The sequence below is a fragment of the Leucopleurus acutus genome (assembly GCF_964270905.1).
Source record: "Leucopleurus acutus genome assembly, contig: HAP1_SCAFFOLD_323, whole genome shotgun sequence".
Taxonomy (NCBI): domain Eukaryota; kingdom Metazoa; phylum Chordata; class Mammalia; order Artiodactyla; family Delphinidae; genus Leucopleurus; species Leucopleurus acutus.
Genome location: NW_028139025.1, coordinates 131,607 through 147,608, shown reverse-complemented (window position 1 = coordinate 147,608; position 16,002 = coordinate 131,607). Strand labels below are relative to the sequence as shown.

General features: G+C 40.3%; 1 long non-coding RNA gene across 1 annotated transcript; it reads right to left on the bottom strand.

Moving 5' to 3' along the window:
* Positions 1–7,930: 7,930 nt before the first annotated feature.
* On the bottom strand, positions 7,931–15,432 carry LOC309978950. Its single transcript, XR_014327168.1, has 4 exons — positions 15,385–15,432; positions 14,262–14,449; positions 8,823–9,110; positions 7,931–8,039 (listed from the first exon to the last, which is right to left on the bottom strand). It is a non-coding gene; the product is annotated as an uncharacterized lncRNA (long non-coding RNA).
* Between the last annotated feature and the right edge of the window lie 570 nt (positions 15,433–16,002).

Genomic DNA, 16,002 nt, shown 5'->3' with positions numbered 1-16,002 from the left:
AAATTCTTAGAAATGCACAACCTGCCAAGAGTGAATCAGGAAGAAATAGAAAATATGAACAGACCAATCACAAGCACTGAAATTGAAACTGTGATTAACAGTCTTCCAACAAACTAAAGCCCAGGACCAGATGGCTTCACAGGCGAATTCTATCAAACATTTAGAGAAGAGCTAACACCTATCCTTCTCAAACTCTTCCAAAATATAGCAGAGGGAGGAACACTCCCAAATTCATTCTACGAGGCCACCATCACCTTGATTCCAATACCAGACAATGATGTCACAAAGAAAGAAAACTACAGGCCAATATCACTGATGATCATAGATGCAAAAATCCTCAACAAAATACTAGCAAACACAATCCGACAACACATTCAAAGGATCATACACCATGATCAAGAGGGGTTTATTCCAGGAATGCAAGGATTCTTCAATATACACAAATCTATCAATGTGATAAACCATAATAACAAATTGAAGGAGAAAAACCATATGATCATTTCAATACATGCAGAGAAAGCTTTTGACAAAATTCAACACCCATTTATGATAAAAACCCTGCAGAAAGTAGGCATACAGGGAACTTTCCTCAACATAATAAAGGCCATATATGACAAACCCACAGCAAACATCATCCTCAATGGTGAAAAATTGAAACCGTTTCCACTAAGATCAGGAACAAGACAAGGTTGCGCACTGTCACCACTCTTCCTCAATATACTTTTGGAAGTTTTAACCACAGCAATCAGAGAAGAAAAGGAAATAAAAGGAATCCAAATCGGAAAAGAAGAAGTAAAGCTGTCACTGTTTGCAGAGGACATGATCCTATACATAGAGAATCCTAAAGATGCTACCAGAAAACTACTAGAGCTAATCAATGAATCTGGTAAAGTGGCAGGATACAAAATTAATGCACAGAAATCTCTGGCATTCCTATATACTAATGATGAAAAATCTGAAAGTGAAATCAAGAAAACACTCCCATTTACCATTGCAACAAAAAGAAAAAATATCTAGGAATAAACCTACCTAAGGAGACAAAAGACCTGTATGCAGAAAATTATAAGACACTGATGAAAGAAATTAGAGATGATACAAATAGATGGAGAGATAGACCATGTTCTTGGATTGGAAGAATCAACATTGTGAAAATGATTCTACTACCCAAAGCAATCTACTGATTCACTGCAATCCCTATCAAACTACCACTGGCATTTTTCACAGGACTAGAACAAAAAATTTCACAATTTGTATGGAAACACAAAAGACCCCGAATACCCAAAGCAATCTTGAGAACGAAACACGGAGCTGGAGGAATCAGGCTCCCTGACTTCAGACTATACAACACAGCTACAGTAATCAAGACAGTATGGTACTGGCACAAAAACAGAAAGATAGATGAATGGAACAGGATAGAAAGCCCAGAGATAAACACACGCACATATGGTCACCTTATCTTTGATAAAGGAGGCAGGAATGTACAGTGGAGAAAGGACAGCCTTTTCAGTAAGTGGTGCTGGGAAAACTGGACAGGTGCATGTAGAAGTATGAGATTAGATCACTCCCTAACACCATACACAAAAATAAGCTCAAAATGGATTAAACACCTATGTGTAAGCCCAGAAACTATGAAACTCTTAGAGGAAAACATAGGCAGAACACTCTATGACATAAATCACAGCAAGATCCTTTTTGATCCACCTCCTAGAGAAATGGAAATAAAAACAAAAATAAACAAATGGGACCTAATGAAACTTCAAAGCTTTTGCACAGCAAAGGAAACCATAAACATGACCAAAAGACAACCCTCAGAATGGGAGAAAATACTTGCAAATGAAGCAACTGACAAAGGATTAATTTCCAAAATTTACAAGCAGCTCATGCAGCTCAATAACAAAAAAAGAAAACAAGCCAATCCAAAAATGGGCAGAAGACCTAAATAGACATTTCTCCAAAGAAAATATACAGACTGCCAACAAACACATGAAAGAATGCTCAACATCATTAATCATTAGAGAAATGCAAATCAAAACTACAATGAGATATCATCTCACACCAGTCAGAATGGCCATCACCAAAAATCCAGAAACAATAAATGCTGGAGAGGGTGTGGAGAAAAGGGAACACTCTTGCACTGCTGGTGGGAGTGTGAATTGGTTCAGCCACTATGGAGAACAGTATGGAGGTTCCTTAAAAAACTACAAATAGAACTACCATATGACCCAGCAATCCCACTACTGGGCATATACCCGAGAAAACCAAAATTCAAAAAGAGTCATGTACCAAAATGTTCATTGCAGCTCTATTTACAATAGCCCGGAGATGGAAACAACCTAAGTGCCCGTCATCGGATGAATGGATAAAGAAGATGTGGCACATATATACAATGGAATATTACTCAGCCATAAAAAGAAACGAAATTGAGCTATTTGTAATGAGGTGGATAGACCTAGAGTCTGTCATACAGAGTGAAGTAAGTCAGAAAGAGAAAGACAAATACCGTATGCTAACACATATATATGGAATTTAAGAAAAAGAAATGTCATGAAGAACCTAGGGGTAAGACAGGAATAAAGACACAGACCTACTGGAGAACGGACTTGAGGATATGGGGAGGGGGAAGGGTGATTTGTGACAAAGCGGGAGAGAGGCATAGACATATATACACTAACAAACGTAAGGTAGATAGCTAGTGGGAAGCAGCCGCATAGCACAGGGATATCAGCTCGGTGCTTTGTGACCGCCTGGAGGGGTGGGATAGGGAGGGTGGGAGGGAGGGAGACGCAAGCGGGAAGAGATATGGGAACATATGTATGTGTGTAACTGATTCACTTTGTTATAAAACAGAAACTAACACACCTTTGTAAAGCAATTATACCCCAATAAAGATGTTACCAAAAAAAAAAAAAAAAAGAAAATATATAGGTGAAGTGTAAAAGGGTTGGAATAGATATACCATAACAGTAAAAACAAAACAAAACAACAAGTGGCTAAGAAAATATCAGAAAAAAATTACATTTTAAGACGAAAATTTTTACTAGCGACAAAGACATTTTAAAATGATAAAATGATTATTCCATCTAGAATGCATAATAATTATAAACTTATATGCACCTAACAACAGGACTTCAAAATACAATGAGGCAAAATCGGCACAACAGAAAAGAGAAACAGACAGTTCTACAATAATAGTTGGATACTTTAATACCCTTCTTTCAATAGCAGAACAGACAGAAAATCAACAAGAAAATAAAAACCTTGAACAGCATTATCAATCAAGTAGACGTAACAGCCATCTATAAAACATTCCACCCAACAGCATCAGAATATACATTCTTTTCAAATGCACATGGATATACTATATGCTAGGCCATAAAACAAATTTCAGTACATTTTAAAGGACATAAACAATACAGAGAGTGCTCTCAGATGACAACAGAATGCAATAAGCAACCGTTAACAGAAAGAAATTTGTTGAAAATCACAAATGGAAATTAAAGAATGTATTCCTAAATAATTCATGGGTCAAGTAAGAACTCATAAGGGGAATTAGAAATAATTTGAGATGAATTAAAGTGAAAGTATAACATATTAATATTTGATTGGTCCCACATACTCTTCTGAAAAGCAGAGGGGTTAGACAAAGAGATCTAAATTAATTAAAAAATCATTTATTATTCTGGGAATAAAAAGAACTGGGCTTAGTCTCAGTTTTGCCTTTATCTTTGTGTCTGTTGATTATCTTGGAATAGTCATTACATAGTCAAAATACAGTTGCCAGCTCAGGAATCAAATACTGTCATCTCTAGGGCTACCATAACAAGATACCACAAACTTGTTAGCTTAAAAGAACAGAAATTTATTTTATCACAGCTCTAGAGGCCAGAAGTTCAAACTCAAAGTGTTGAGAGGGCCATGTTCTTTCTGACGCCTCAAGGGGAGGATCCTTCTTTGTCTTAACCAGCTTCTGGTGGTGGCCATCAGTCACTGGTGTTGGCAGTTTTTTGATTTGCAGCTGCATCACTCTGGTCTCTTTCACTGTTGTCACATGGAATTGTCTCTGTGTGTTTCTGTCTCTGGAAACAATTTGAATAGAAATTTCTATTTTTAAAAAACAAACTGTTGATTATTATGCTCTATTTAGATACTTCCTATAACCCACACCCACCTCCATTTCCCCATATGTATTTGAGAAGGAAAGAGGAACTCCTCTGAGCTATCATATTGGAAAGAATCAATAATACAATGTTTTACTAGAGATGCCTCTTATCTAAAATATTTGAATTAAATATAAAATCTGGGGAAATTATCACCCAGTTTCCCTCCTCTAGAGGCATGTTCTAAATGATAGACAGCAGAATATTTTATACCCATGAGGTTTGCTGACATTATTGATTTGGTCCAGGATCTGTATTTTCTCTAAAGAAAACAGTATTCTCTCTTTACTTTCTTTAATATATAATGTTGGTGTCTTAAGTTTATTGTCAGAGAGGATGCTTATAGTTCAAATGGTTTGGTTGTATTTCACCAGTATTATTACAAGAGTGTCAAACAATGGCTGGGCTCCAGGATAGACCTCGGTCCCTCTGTTCCACTGGGATACTGATCTGAAAGCCACTGTTTTCTTATATTCCAAAGACCAAATAAATAAAACAAATAAATAAACAAAAAAAACAAGTCAATGAAACTATTTTAAAACCAACTCTCTTTTCTTCCTCATCCATGTTAATTCTCTTCTACCTAAAATTACTTCCTGGAAGTGATCTTTATGTTTCTTAGAGCTTCTTTATGTATATATCCACACTAATGCATATAAAACTGTGCCTTGTAGATCTTATACTTTTTCCATTTGAATAACTATTTTCTCATGTCATATAGAGTTTATCCATTGTCCTAGATATGCATTTTTCCTGTGTATTTGAGCATCACAGGAAGATAAATTCTACTCTTGAAAATGTTAACTGGTCACTGAGACACAGAAAGCTATTATTCTTACCAGTTTTCAATAGTGAGTAGATTCTGTAGGGGTGGAATTTTAAGATGTAAGTATACTGTTTTTCTACACTCAAATTCCGTTCCCCTTATCATAGAAATTGACCAGTGAAGTGTGCTGCTGACTTTTCAGAATCCATGTACATATAATCCATTAGGGTATTAGATATAACATTGGTCAGAAAAGCATACTGTGAAATGTTGCTTTTATTTAAACTCCCACTATTTTCACTACATGGTTTCAAGATTTTACTTCATTATTGTCCTCTGGTGGTGGGCTCTGTGAACTGCATATTTACGGGTCTGGAGCACATATCTTCCTGGAGGTATACAACTCCTCAGGTACCAGCTAAAGAGTAGATGATAAGAAGCATTCAGATTTATTAAAACTCATTAAGAATATCAGTAGCCTGACTGTTGTTTCTAAAAATATAAAATATTTATCCTTCTGTTGTCAAACAGAAGGTATTTCATGAAAAGAAGTATAAATCCTTTTTTGCTTGCAATAGAAGAACAATAATTGAAGATATTCTTCATTTGGACCAAATACCTTCTCTGAAAATATAAGTTAAAATAGGAGTAGAAATTTCCAAAATATTCTTTAGGGAATAAAACTCCACATATAATTTCAAATTATAATTTAATTTTACCTTAAATTTAAATATCTATATTGAATTTAATTTAAGGAAGGAAGAAAGAAAGAAGAAGGAAAGAAGGAAAGAAAGAAAGAAAGAAAAAAAAGAAAAAAGAATGGAGGGAGGGAGGGATGGTGGGAGGAAGGAAGGAAGGAAGAGAGGAGGGAAGGAAGGGAGGAGGGAAGGAAGAAGGAAAGAAAGAAAGAAGATAAAGTAAAATAAAATAAAGTAAAATATAATAAAGTTATTAAATTAAAAACTACTTATTAAGAAAAAAAAACGAACGGATAGAACCTTTGGATAAATGGCGGAAGCAGAGCTATACAGACAAAATCTCATACAGAAGCATACACTTACAAACTCACAAAAAGAGGAATAGGGGAAAAAATCATAAATCTTGCTCTCAAAGTCCACCTCCTCAATTTGGGATGATTCTTTGTCTAAATGAGGGAAGGAAAGAAGGAAGGAAGGAAGGAAGGAAAGAAAGAAATAAAGAAAGAAAGAAAGAAAGAAGATAAAGTAGTATAAAATAAAGTTATTAAAATAAAAATAATTATTAAGAAAAAAATTTAAAAAAAAAGACAGAACCCTAGGACAAATGGTGGAAGCAAAGCTATACAGGCAAAATCTCACAGAGAAGCATACACATCCACACTCAGAAAAAGAGATAAAGGGGAAAAAATGATAAATCTTGCTCTCAAAGTCCACCTCCTCAATTTGGGATGATTCGCTGTCTATTCATGTATTCCACAGATGCAGGGTACATCAAGTTGATTGTGGAGCTTTAATCCGCTGCTTCTGAGGCTGCTGGGAGAGATATCCGTTTTTCTTCTTTGTTCTCACAGCTCCCAGGGGCTCAGCTTTGGATTTGGCCCCGCCTCTGCGTGTAGGTCGCTGGAGGGCGTCTGTTTTTCACTCAGACAAGACGGAACGGTTAAAGGAGCCGCTGATTCGGGGGCTCTGGCTCACTCAGGCCGGGGGGAGGGAGGGGCACGGAGTGCGGGGCGAGCCTGCGGCGCCAGAGGCTGGCGTGACTTTGCACCAGCCTGAGGCTCACCGTGCGTTCTCCCGGAGAAGTTGTCCCTGGATCCCGGGAACCTGGCACTGGCGGGCTGCACAGGCTCCCCGGAGGCGGGGTGTGGATAGTGACCTGTGCTCGCACACAGGCTTCTTGGTGGCGGCAGCAGCAGCAGCCTTAGCGTCTCATGCCCGTCTCTGGGGTCCGCGCTTTTAGCCACGACTCGCGCCCGTCTCTGGAGCTCCTTTAAGCAGCGCTCTCAATCCCCTCTCCTCGCGCAGCAGGAAACAAAGAGGGAAGAAAAAGTCTCTTGCCTCTTCGGCAGCTCCAGATCTTTTCCCGGACTCCCTCCCGGCTAGCCGTGGTGCACTAACCCCTTCAGGCTATGTTCACGCCACCAACCCCAGTCCTCTCCCTGCGCTCTGACTAAAGCCCGATCCTCAGCTTGCAGCCCCGCCCACCCCCGCAGCTGAGTAGACAAACCTCTCGGGCTGGTGAGTGCCAGTTGGCACCTATCCTCTGTGCGGGAATCTCTCCGCTTTGCCCTCCGCACCCCTGTGGCTGTGCTCTCCTCCACGGCTCCAAAGCTTCCCCCCTCCGCCACGCGCACTCTCCTCCCGCGAAGGGGCTTCCTAGTGTGTGGAAACCTCTCCTCCTTCACAGCTCCCTCCCACTGGTGCAGGTCCCGTCCCTATTCTTTTGTCTCTGTTTTTTCTTTTGCCCTACCCAGGTATGTGGGGGAGTTTCTTGCCTTTTGGGAGGTCTGAGGTCTTCTGCCAGCATTCAGTAGGTGTTCTGTAGGAGTTGTTCCACGTGTAGATGTATTTCTGGTGTATCTGTGGGGAGGAAGGTGATCTCCGTGTCTTACTCTTCTGCCATCTTCCCCTCCCAGGTATCCGTTTTTTCTAGACTTTTCTTTCTTTAGCTCACAAAGGGGCCCCTGAGGATTAAGCAGAGGAACGTCAGGGTTTCTTCCAGGCCAGCTTCAGCCCCGGGATGTTCAGGGCAGACTCTCATTACAAACCTCAGTTTCTGAGGCTCCTGGCTTATGGCCATTTAGTATAGAAGGAGGCTCCTGGCTGGGGAAGGCTCAGACAAAAAGATGCAGGTTCTAATCTGTGGCAGTGGGCAGTGGGCGGGGGGCGGGGGGGGGTGTCAGTGCAGGAAGAGGCATTCCCTGCCTTAGGCATTTAAACCATTGCCTTCTCTTCAGGATGGCTCACCTGCAAGATACTGTGGGGTCCGCCTCCTGGCACCATGCTACAATTGCCGGATTTTGGGTCTGGAGCAACCCAGGTCTTCGTCCGGCATTTCCGGAGAGTGCTTTCTCTTCGGAGCACGTCTGGGGACTGGCTTCTCTGCTTCCACCTTGGCTGGCGTGGCCAAAGGAGCATCTTCCAAGGGGAAGAGAGGGAAGACATTCCAGTTTGGAAGAATAAAAGCAAAGACACACTCTTCTCTACCTTGTCCTGCCCCAAATATAAATTCATAGCACCGTCACATTTTTACAACTATGGACTTAAAAAGACCAAGAGGTTAAGGGGCCTACCCAGTGTTACACAGGTAGTGGAGAGGTGTTCTGTTCAATGGTTAGGTTCATGTTGGGGCTCCGGATTTACAGCTGATAGGAATGTGAGGACAAGCTCATGCCATTTCAAACATTTCCAAGTGATACTGAGAGAGATGTTAAAGGTGCAAAACGAGGGTGCTGAATGACCTCACAAAGTGGAAACGGTGGGCCCATTTTAACATGAAATTGAAAAGAAATTCATGACAAAAGGACATAATAGAAAATGACAACATAATCATAACACTCCCCTCTCCCGTGGAAGTAAAATTCATTAGAATCCTCTCTCTCTCTACCATGAAAGGATGAGATAAAGTCTCAGCAGCAGCCCCCATGAAAAACATGGTCAACAGGGTGAAGAGGTGTTACTAAGACCATATGGTGCGACTCAGAGAAGCAAAGAGACAACTCTGCCCTTAGCCTGATGAGGCCCACAGGAAGGAACATTTGTGGCAACCTTGGATAGTGTGGCAATGAGAGAGAACCTTCTTTAGGAGGGGACTCCCTGCTGCCGACCTTGAAAGAGCAAATATGGGACATGCGTTTACTGTGGCTCTTGCAGAGGCGATGTGCCCAGAGGTTGGGCCACCCTGCTTGACAATCAAAGCACCTTGTATTCCTGTGCTGCTTGAAAGCTCCAATCGCCGGATTTTGGGTCTGGGGCAACCCAGGTCTTCGTCCGACCATTCCAGAGAGTGCTTTCTCTTCGGAGCACGTCTGGGGACTGGCTTCTCTGCTTCTACCTTAGCTGGCGTGGCCAAAGGAACATCCCCGTAGAGCCGGTAGCCACCAACCAGGCAGTATGTCTCCCCGTGCCAGCCCAAATGCGTTTCTCCACACCCGCGGTACAGGACATGGTAGTGACCAGGTGTAGGACGAGAAACGGGAGGCACTGCTGCTGCAAAGAAAATCAGAACTGATCAGTCACTTCTGCTGTGCACAGTCTCCTGCCAGAATTTCCCTCTCTCATGTCTCTCCCAGTTTCTGGCTGAAGAACTTTTAACCTACTTGACGTCCAAAACACAGCCTTGGCCCATCATCTCTATGAGTCCCTAGAGAAGGGACACTGGCTGCAAAAGCAATCCCTAGAGCCTAGGGCTGCAGCAGATGAGGAAGTCTCTTCACCGTTCCCAGGGAAAACAGTAGAACCCGAAAGTAATTGCAATCATGATCCTCTCCATCTCTCCCTTCCACAACAGAGAAAACATTTCTTGCAGTCTGTCACTTCTGAGGCTTTCATGGAAATGTCTTTCAGGTTTTGGAAAAAAATAATCTAATATAAATTTGTTAAGAACCCTGCCCACCTTGGCAACCCTTCTTGGCCCCATTTATACTGCTATTTCAACCACACTGAACTCTAGCTGTCTAATACTTTTATGTCGATTAGAACAAGGACAAATACTGAGGCAGAGTGATCAGGAGACTCAGAACCGGGTTCTGGATACCAAGTCTAGGCTCACATCAACCCAGCCTCCTGGGACACCATCTCCTCAGCCCTCCAGTCTCATTAGCACTTCATCACCCCCCCTTCGTTCTTACGGTCTTCCCATCAATATGGCAACACCCTCTCCCCTAGTACCCAGCAACTCAGTAAGGGATGTGTCTGAGGGGACCAATATAGATGTCTCCATGATAGTACAGTGGTGCCTGGGTTTGAAGGTGCGGTTCAAGAGTGGCCCTGTTCCTCAAACCGCTCCATTAACAATTTGCCAACAAAAATGCACTTGTCTTTTGTTAAGAGGCCAATCAGGAAAGGGTCTGAATGGAAGCATCCTGTAGCCCAAAGGGTAAGGCTACATTTATAAAGCTCAGAACTGTCCTGCACACTTGTCCAGGGATGACCTTTCACTTGTCCTCAGCAGTGAGAACTGTGCGTCCCCGAAGGCGTCCCAGGTCACCGGTATTACTTACATCTGGGAAGGTGCTCAGCTGTACGTAGTTGGCAACCCCCACAGGAACATGTGCCAGCCAGGTGAGGTTGTGTGTGTATCATACCTCCTGTAGAGTTGCCCTGTCTGGGTGTACCTGCTGCACTGCCCACCCAGGGAACAGAGCACAGGTTAGAGTACACATACACTATCCGGTCACACATTCTCACACAGACAGCCAAAAAGATTGGTATCTGGTGGAGAACTGGTAGAGAAGTTTCTCTGAGTGCAGCCCGTTTGCACAGTTATGCTGCCATGGAAACTCTGAGAATGCCTGTGAGGGCATCACTACCCAGTGAGGTCATATATGGAACCTTTGACTTGAGGGGCAGGCTTGAGGAGGAGGGGCAGTTTTGTGGAGGAGAACAGGGTAGAGGCAAAGGTACTCTGCCTCGCCCCTCACCCCTGGGCCTCCCCACCCATGCCCTAGTGTAGTAGACACCCCACGTGGGGTGTGCCAGTGGGCTGGCACAGCCGCAGGGGCCACAGGAGGGCAAGAGAGACCCATATCCTGAGTTTGGCTTGAGAGACAAGATTAACGTAAGAGACAGCTAGGTTGTATGGCACTGAACCTAAGAGGCAGAGATTTGTGTGGCCTGGGGAGTCAGGGAAGGCTCCTTGGCAGTCGGCCTGAAGAACAAGTGAGATTTGGACCCATGCGGAAGAGAGGGAAGACATTCCACTTTGGAAGAATAAAGGAAAAGACACACTCTTCTCGACCTTGTCGTGCCCCAAATATAAATTCATAGCACCCTCACATTTTTACAACTGAGGACTTCAAAAAACCAAGAGGTTAAGGGGCCTACCCAGTGTTACACATGTAGTGTGTACTGTAATTGTATGCTTAGGTTCTCTCTCCCTTAGAACACTAAAAGCATTTTAAGGACAGAGACCATGTGTCTTTTGTTATCCCTCTATTTCCAGCACCTAGCATTATGGCACATAATATTTGTTAAATTTATTTGTTGTCTTAGGGAAGGTGAACTGGAGATCTGAAGAATCAGGAAGCCTTACTTCTCATTTACATACCTTTTTATAATTCTTGTGGTTCTTTGTTATGGCAGTCCCTGGAAACTAATACACCCAGGTACAACTTTTTAAAACTTTTTATTTGGAGATAATAATAGACTCACAGGAAGTTGTAAAAATAATACAGAGAGGTCCCACATATCCTTCACCCATTTTCCCCCAATGGTTACCAGATGCTTTCAGACCAAAGAATAGAAAAAATTAGAATATGAGATGTTTTAAATTCTTGCATTTGTACTTTTTTAAGTGGTTTATTTTTCAACTTTTCTGTCTTCGTTTCTAATTTAAAAGACTATGAGATATATCCCCTCTTTTTTTGGATTTCCTTCCCATTTAGGTCACCACAGAGCATGGAGTAGAGTTCCTTGAGCTATATACAGTAGGTTCTCATTAGTTATCTATTTTATACATAGTAGCAATAGTGTATATATGTCGATCCCAATCTCCCAATTCATCCCACCCGCCCCCACTTCCTCCCTTGGTGTCAATACGTTTGTCCTCTACATCTGTGTCTCTATTTCTGCTTTGCAAATAAGATCATCTATACCATTTTTCTAGATTCCACATATAAACGTTAATATATGATATCTGTTTTTCTCTTTCTGACTTACTTCACTCTTTATGACAGTCTCTGGCTCCATCCACGTCTCTACAAATGACCCAATTTCATTCCTTTTTATGGCTGAATAATATTCCATTGTATATATATACCACATCTTTTTTATCCATTCCTCTGTCCATGGACATTATATGTATACATATAGCTGATTCACTTTGCTGTACAGTAGAAATTAACACAACATTGTAAAGCAACTATATTCCAATAAAAATTAATTTTTTAAAAAATTAGAAAAATAAATAAATAAAAAGAACTTACAGGAATAAAAGGCATTGAAGTTAAAAAAACAAGCAAAACAAAAAAACAGGCTATGAGAGATTTCAAGCATGCCATTTCAAGCTACCATGTCCCTAAAATAGCACATGCAGATATAAATAACCTTTATTCTCAGTAAATGGAAAATATGACTTAATATGATTCTATAGAATTTTGAATAGATGAATTCAACATATAGGTGTGAGGCTTGTTTTTTAGCCTAATTTGCATAATTATTCTCATGTTTTTTGTTTCTCATTTGGTTGATGTAGTTTAGCATCAGTATTCTTTAGGTTTCCTGTCATCAGCCATTCATTATGGGCATTAATTAAACACTGTACATATCACTAGATATACATATTTTTTAAGCTGTATAATGGTGAAACTATCATGAAAGCTAAAGTTTGAGGTTGTGATAAAAAAATTGAAGCCAGATATTTAGAAGGTCTGCAATAAAAAGAATCTTAGCATTTAAATGAGTTTAGAAGCACTGAAATACAGGAATCAGCAGATCAATATTATACTATCTATCTCGAAAAGAAATGAAAGAAGGTGTGTGGAAAAACAGCACTCTCATTTGTCTGCAGAAAAAGAAAACTGGAACAACCTCAGTGAAGGTCAATTCAACAATACAAACCAAAATTACAAATGAACATAACTCTTTTGTCCAGCAGTTCAGCTTCTAGGGCATATATATGGATACACTTACACATGTATGAAATGATATATGTAATGATTACTTATTGCAGCATAATTTGTAACAGTAAATATGTGGAAACCAGCTAAGTGTCCACCAATGAGGGGTAAATTATGGCATATCCATCATTTAAAAAAAAAAAAAGTTGAGAAAGCTTTTTATGCATTTGTATGGAAAGATATCTGAAATAGATTACTAAGTGAAAGACAAGCAAGGTGAACAGGTATATACTGTAATACTAATTAAATAAAAGTAAGAGACATAATATACACCCACATGTATTATTTATTTTGTATTTAAACCTATTAACCTTTTATTGAAGTGTAACATATATATATACAGAAAAGTGCACATTGTGTAACCTCAAAGAATTTTCATAATTGAACATACCCATGCAACTGGCACCAAGAGTCTAGGTCCTAGATCAAGAAACAGAACATTTCTATCACCCCAGAGGCCTCATCCTGTCCCTTCTAGTCACTATGACCACTCTACAAGAGTAGACATTATCCTGATTTCTAAAAGCATAGGCTAGTTTTGCTTGTTTTTGTGCTTAATAGGAATTGACTCATAAAATGTATACTCTTCTGTGTCTAGCTTTTTCATCCAGTATTGTATTTGTGCAATTCATCAATATTGCACACTGCTCAATATCATTGCTGTTTAGTATCCCACTGTGTAAAAAAATGGGCCACAAATCATTTACCCATTCCACTATTTATGGATATTTGGGTAATTTCCAGTTTGAAGCTATTATAAATAGCACTACTATGAACTTTCTAGTATATGCATATGCATGTCCATATACCTAGGCAAGGAATTGCTGAGGATCCGCATATCTGCAATTTTAATAGTACTGCCATACAGTTTGCAAAATTGATTGTACCAATTGACACTCCCACCAGCAATGTGCAAGAGCTCCAATTGTTACAAAACCTCACCCACACTTGCTATATTCTGTCTTTTAAATTTTAATTATTCTTGTATTTGTGTAGTGATATTGCACTGTGGTTTTAACTTGCAGTTCTCTAATGACTGATGAGGTCGAGCACCTTTTCACATGCATTTACTATTTGCTATTTAGATATACCCTTGTGTGAAGTATCTAGGTGTTTTGCCTAATTTTCTATTGAATTATCTGTCTGTTACACTTTTAAATTTTGAACCGTGTGAATACTAATTTTTAAAAATTTTAAAGTAATGTAATTAAAAATATACATAAATTTTATAGTGCTCTATGCTGCATGTTCTCTCCTTCGAGATTTATAATATACTAGTATTTCAGAAGCTCTAAAAAGTCTTAAAATTTTCACCACAGAACAGTCGGAGAAACGCTGTTTCCATTCTTGTCTAATTTTTAGCTTTCATGGAATTAATAATTGTTTCCTTTTTCTACTTGCGTATATTTTTAAGTTCTCTCTCGAATTTTATCAAGTATTTCATTAGATCTATCAAATATCTATCAATATAACTACCCAAATACTCAAAATTAGTAAGCTAAATAAATTCAATTACACTAACCAGTCTTTCTTCTTGGAGTCTGCCATCTTCCTTCTCTGGTGAAAACGACTGCTCTCTAATTCTGCCACATATCTTTCACCCTGGAATTTCCCGTCACATTCTCCTGGTCCTTTTTTCTGGATCCCACATCTTTCTCTTTCTTGTCTTGCTCTCATGTTTCGTTGGAGCACATCCTCTAGTAACTTTCCCTTAAAAAAAAAAAAAACGGTGGATGGATGGATGGAAAATAAATGTTTTCATCCTTGTATATGTGAAAATGTTTTTATTCTACTCTTACTCTTGATGGATAGTTTGACTATAGGATTCTAGGTTGGAAGTTATTGTCTTACAAAACTTGAAATTTCACTGTAGTGTTTTAGCATAAAAGTGTTATTGTTGAGAAACCCAATGCCATTCTAATTCTCATCCGTTTATTCCTGCTCCTTCCATCTGAAAACTTTTAGAATCTTCTCTTTATTCTTAGTGTTCTGATCTTTTTAATGGTGTGCTTTAACATAGGTCCTTTTTCAGTCACTGTGGGTAGCTGGTGGGTCCTTTAAATATGAACATCTTTGTCTTTTGGTCCTGGAAGAAATTCTTGAATTATTATTTTGATCATTTTCTCCCTTCTTAATTTTTGTTCTCTTTCTCTAGAATTCTGTTTGTAAACTGACTGGATGAATGAATGAATGAATGGGAAAAGTTTTCTGAGCACTCTTTGTAGCAAAAAGCTTATTAAGGAATGAACCACAGATTATCAGACCATATCTTTAAAGCTAAGTATTTCATTTTAAATTATCAAATTTTAAAACACACTCTTTCATTACAGCTTCCATTTATTGTAAAATGTAACACTGCTACTCTCATTTCAGGCAATACAAAAATACAGGAAGCACTGATTTTCTGTAGGCAGAAATCCCTGATTGAAGTCAGGCATTCCCTATTACTTTTGCTTTAGAATTCATTAAATGCCTAGCATGGACTCGGTATTGTGTATAATACTTGCACCACACTTTGCAAAATAGCCATTTCAGGTGTAGAAAAGTGTTTGTTTAAGGTAAAAAGATCTTTGCAGTCTTTTTTGGTCGGCATTAAACACCGCATTCTTCCCAGATCTATAAGAAAGAAATGTTTGCAGTCTTACCTGGAATCAAGGGAGGGACTCTCTCAAGGTTACTTTTCAATCTCTGTCTGTAATTATGGACGTCAGGAGAGAAAAAAAAAAAAGTCAGAAAAATAGGTCCCTAGTAGAGAAGCACTCAACAGGAACTAAACACCTGAACGTTTAGACAGGATTAAACTCTGACAGGGCTTATCAGCCACCCCACACGACTGAAGTAGTTGCAAGTGAGGTTAGACTGGAGTCCAGATAAGCAAGTGAATCTACACCCCTACCTGACTCACCGGGCTGAGAAGCGCGGAGCCCTAGTAAGTCACCACCGCAGGTCCTCAAAGAGCTTTCCGCGCAGGAAATGGCAGCTGCCACACCCAGCCCGCTACCTCTGTCTGGTGTTTGGCGACTCCCGGAAGACGCCCCGATGGGACCAGGGGAGATTCCTCCTGGGTGGGAGGGTCCGCTGACTGAGTGTGAAGCTGCGGAGAGGAAATTTCCCCACAAGAAAACCTTTCCAACCTTGTGGGTTGGGGGGAGAGAAGACAAATTGAGCGCCCCTGGCTCACTTCCCCACTCCCAAGCCCCCGCCCGAGCCCCGCCGGTGTGGCACACGTCGTCTGGTCGCCACAAGGCGGAGATCTCGGGCCT